Source organism: Penaeus monodon, chromosome 3 (assembly GCF_015228065.2).
Source record: "Penaeus monodon isolate SGIC_2016 chromosome 3, NSTDA_Pmon_1, whole genome shotgun sequence".
In the NCBI taxonomy this organism is placed as follows: Eukaryota; Metazoa; Arthropoda; class Malacostraca; order Decapoda; family Penaeidae; genus Penaeus; species Penaeus monodon.
In genome coordinates this window covers 41,725,095-41,730,094 of record NC_051388.1, presented here as the reverse complement: position 1 = coordinate 41,730,094, position 5,000 = coordinate 41,725,095, and the positions used below count along the sequence as shown (strand labels likewise).

The 5,000-nt window shown below is 37.0% G+C and overlaps 1 protein-coding gene across 1 annotated transcript in view; it reads left to right on the top strand.

Annotated features, from left to right (window-relative positions):
* Positions 1-5,000, top strand: part of LOC119594763 (tight junction protein ZO-1-like) — a gene marked incomplete in the record, with an annotated part of 83,822 nt that overhangs the window by 76,937 nt on the left and 1,885 nt on the right.

The window sequence follows — 5,000 nt, the reverse complement described above, 5'->3', positions numbered from 1 at the left end:
GTGACACCTCACTGAGCGCAGTCATCCCCAACACGACTCCTCTAAGAGCCAAAGCCCATAAATACCTCCTCCTGAGCGAAGACTCAAGGTGGACCGAGGTAAGCTCTTTTCCTGAGAGGTCAGAGACCCGGGCCTCTTACCTCATGCTACCCACCCTTGCCACAGTGAGACCAAGACTACAGACAGCTACCAACCTTGCCCTCTGCGCCACACTCACCTCCCGGCTCACCCGCTTCGCTAAGAGTTCACCAAATTTTCCATCGACACGACAAGCCATGCATTTAAGTCACCTCTCTTCCTAACCAATGCCCTTCCCACAACATGAAGTATACTTTTAACAGTCGGCTTCCTGATTCTTCTTCCTAAGACTTACATCTAAATTGCCTCATATCATGCCAAAAAGAAATGCACACTACTAACTTTTGTTAACCCACAGTTGCCAAGTATTTTACTTTCGACTGTTTTTCTTTTTTCTTTTTTTTTGTGTGTGTACGTAGATGGTTCCACAAGCGCTCAGCCACCGCGGAGGTAATTAGTAGACTGTGTGACCTTGCCTGATTTCTTATTTCTTTTATTGTTTTTCTAGTGCTATTAATATCGATTTTGTTATCACCATTGTTGACATTATGATAATCATAATATTAACAACAATACTTATAGCAATAAAAAATCTTTACGAATACAAAAGGAAATGATAAAAAGAAATAGACAAACAACATAGCCGGTATGTCATGTATTTTTGCCATCCCGGTATCTGCGGGTAAAGAGACTTTCCTGGAAATCAGCCACATGCTTGAGGTCCGACCCTAAGGGCCCCGCACCCTAAAGCCAAGGAATTTCATAAATCGCAACTTTAAAAAAAAATCGAAATCTACGCGTGTTATTAAGCGCATTGTATATTTCTGATTCCGAATATCCACTTCTGTTGGATTTAAGGAAGTGGAACTATTTGCCAAAACATTTTGAATATCTAAACTCGAGTAGCATATGAAATGATTTTTTGTGATTTTTTTGTTTTCATTTTCACATCTGGGATAACTATGACTGCTTGAAAAAATGTAACTCGCGCAAAGTTGAAAGTCCTTAAGATTAGCAATGGACACAAATAGTCATAGCTATCACATGCAAAGAAGGGAGATATCTATTCTGAAAAAATGTACTTCTGTCGGAATTCCACGCCCATCGTCATCATCTGGATAAGAACAACAACAATTATAATAATAGCAGTATTGCTAATAGTAACAGTAGAAATGATAGTATTAATGATTATGATGATGATAACAATGATAGTAATGATGATAATAATAATAATGATAATGGTAAAGATGATGATGATTATGATAATGGTAAAGATGATGATGATTATGATAATCATGATGATGATGATGAATTATGATGATGATGATGATGATGATGATGATGATGATGATAATGATGATGATAACAATAATAATAATGATGATGATAATAATAATAATAATAATAATAATAATAATCATAATAGCAATACTACTAATAATTATTATAATAATGATAACAGCAATGATGAGGATGATAATGATGATAATGATGATGATGGTGATAATTATTATGATAATGATGATGATGGTGATGATGATGATGATGATGATGAAGATGATGATGATGATGATGATGATGAGGAGGAGGAGGAGGATGGTGATGATGATGGTGATAATGATGATAATAATAATGATGATGAAAAGAAGAATCATAATGACAAATGATAATGATAATAATTATCATGATAACAGGAAAAATAACAATAACATTAATCATAACTGTAGTTGCAACTACTACAATAAGAACAATGACAATGAAAATAAAGTTGACAATAATCATAATAATACTGCATAAGGCAACAGTCGTTGTCAGCTTCATCCACCATTTGTGCTATTTTGACCCCTGATGACCCACCAGAGTCAGGTCAACCAGCGCTTCTACTCCTCAGCATTAAACCCTCTTCATGAAATCCATGCGATGTCCCAGAAACTACTTACTGTTTACACAGCTGAGGGGAGGAATGATGTGGAACACTCACTTATCTCGTACCCCTGATACTTGTATGAATGGGTGCCGCCATCTGGTCTCTAGGGTGTCTACTGCAGTGCACAAGTGGCGGTATATTTGTAGTGAAGCATTGTAAGATTGCACCTTTAGTTAGTCAACATCTCTAAACACACTAAGCTACAGTCCGAGAAATCTGCTAGAAGCGACTTGCGACATGATAGATCTATAGAAATTATGTAGAAATCTGTATCTATTGGTGCTGGAGGATCTAATAGGTTTCAGTTATTCAATGCCATATGCCTGCCTAGCCACGGAAAACCTTACCCATACTTCGAAAAACTCGTCTGATTGTGACTTACCACTAAAAATTAAAATTTGGCATCAAAGACAATGTTTTGCCTTGTTTAAAATGCTTAAGAACAGTTTTGCTACGACCAAAGCAATATAATGAATGCATCAACAAACACCCCTACAGCGCAGATGTCGTTTTCTTGATTCTTTCATCAGAAACATCCAGGATACTAATGAAAGGTGTAGATAACGGTTGGTAATATGAGGGATTTATATTCTACACTTCTAACGCCGACCAAGACCATGGTGTGGCAATAGGTTGCATGAGATAGAAAAGCGTAATATGTTAAGTAAATTAATTCCATGTTAGTTAAAGATATGAATGGATGTGTGTGCCCTTTAAAGGTGCTTTCAGCTACTGAAGTCAGAGTGAAAGGTAAACAGTCCAGATGGAATATAAATAATTAAAGTGTTTGTAGGTAATGTTTTACTGTGTTGCCTAATATGTAAATAAATCCATGTATACAAGAATGGCTTTCAATAATTTTCTGGATTCTATATGGACTTTCGAAGTTATTCTAAAAATTGCATACCTTATATATTTTGTCAAATTAATAATAATCATTTAATTCTTTGAAGAGTAAAATATTCATATTACAATATGAACTATAAGATAATCAATATCAGGGATAATAAAGAGCCGGTAGTGGTGTTAAATTATGAAAGTTTTCCCTCCAAGAAGTATATATAGTTTCTTCGTACCAATTCAAAATTTCTTTGGCAAAAAGAAGTTGTAGTTTTTTTTGTTAATGTTATACATTTCATATTCAGAAAAATGCGCCTCGCCCCATTGCCAACGGTACAACGAAATAAAAGGATTGGTAAATCACTGACTTAAGAAATTTCTACCGTACACATTCCCCTTTAAACCCTTTCCTTTGCTGGTTGAGTGGCTTTGATGTTAAAGCTGAATTATTTCAGTTACTTTTCCATAATGATCCTTTTCGTCTTTTTTAAACTTTACAAGATGGAATACATATTTTATTTTCCACTCAGAAATAAGAAATGCACTTTATTTAGTTAGCGATCATCTTTTAAGCACTTTCTCGTTTACATCATCAGTTCAATCGTTTTACGAAAAAAAGTATTTAAACTAATCTACTTATTTTACGTTTTATTCGTAGTCATTAGTGTTTATCATAAATACTTTTAGCAACTTTTGGGTTTATACCTTTATTATGTGGTCTCTGGCCATTCAAATCGGATATTCACTCAAGGATTATGTAGATTTTAAAAAGCTATATAGCTTTGCCACAAACTAAACCCCCACTTCGTTCCCCTGAAGTTTCCTCCCGAATCTGGGGATTTACAGGTAAAAGGCATGATCTAGAGCAAAGGAATTTGGAAATACGAAAATCGCCAAATATCGCAATTGTGATTAATGTAAATGTGATACATGCGCTTAGGTAAGATAATGTTTTGCAATATGTTTCAGTGTGTTAGCTACCCGGAGAGCTAAGCAAGTATTTCAGCATTTTGAGGGGGCAAGGTGGGTTTTTGGCGAGCGAATTAACAAAAATTTGGAAAAAATAGCTATTCGAAGAACATTTTAAAGCGACATGTATGTAATTTAGCACTTAAAAGAGGGAGGCCTTAGGGGGCAGACCTTGAGGGGGGCAAACAGAGTCTTGGGGGCAACTGCTCTTCAGGCCTCCAAATGACGCCCTTGGTACTAATTCCATTATGCGTAACCCCGTTCGACCTGGCTACCCTCTTTGACGTTTCCCAATGTAATCACAGTTTATATAAATACTTATATACACCTTGGGGGTGGTACCCCGAGAACGACCTATTTCCCCAAAATAAATTTTAAACGAATGTTCGGAAGGCAGGCACCTCAACTTCCCCTTGATGAAAGGATACGCGTCCAGGCTACCCCAAATTTACTCTGAAGAATGGAGGGAGTATCGTAGTTTGATATATCTGTTTGATATTGTTTGTGTGTGACACCCCGCACACACGCACACACGCCACACGCAAAACACACACCCCACACCACACACACACACACACCCCACACACAACCCACCCACACACACACACACACACACCCCACACACACCACACACACACACACAAACCCCCACACACACACACACACACACCCACACACACACACACACACACACCACACACACACCACACACAACACATATATATATTATATATTTTATATTATATTATATATAAAATATATATATTATATATATATATATACACAATGCATACTAAAGGTGACGGAAGTACAGGGCAACAGGGAAATATTGCAAGGGGGTTTACTTTACTTAGTTCGCATGGCAGTACTGGTTGTTACTATAATGCCCACCCAGAACTTTATATTGAAACTGTGTTTTTACAATCGTAGTCTCATGAAATGTTTTCCTTCATAATACTGGCAACCACAGCCACCCCTTCGTGGATCCAACCATGTGTACAACCAAAAAATCGTCGTACTGGAAGGTCAGGTGTCATCAAGAGATCAGGGTGCCCAAAACCCGGAGATGTTGCCTGCAGAATTCTATGGCAAACAGTTCTCTGATATGTATATTCACTAAATCCAATAAGTCAATTCTTACAATGACGTGCTTTTCATTTCAAGCCCCAAAGGATTCAAAAAAGGG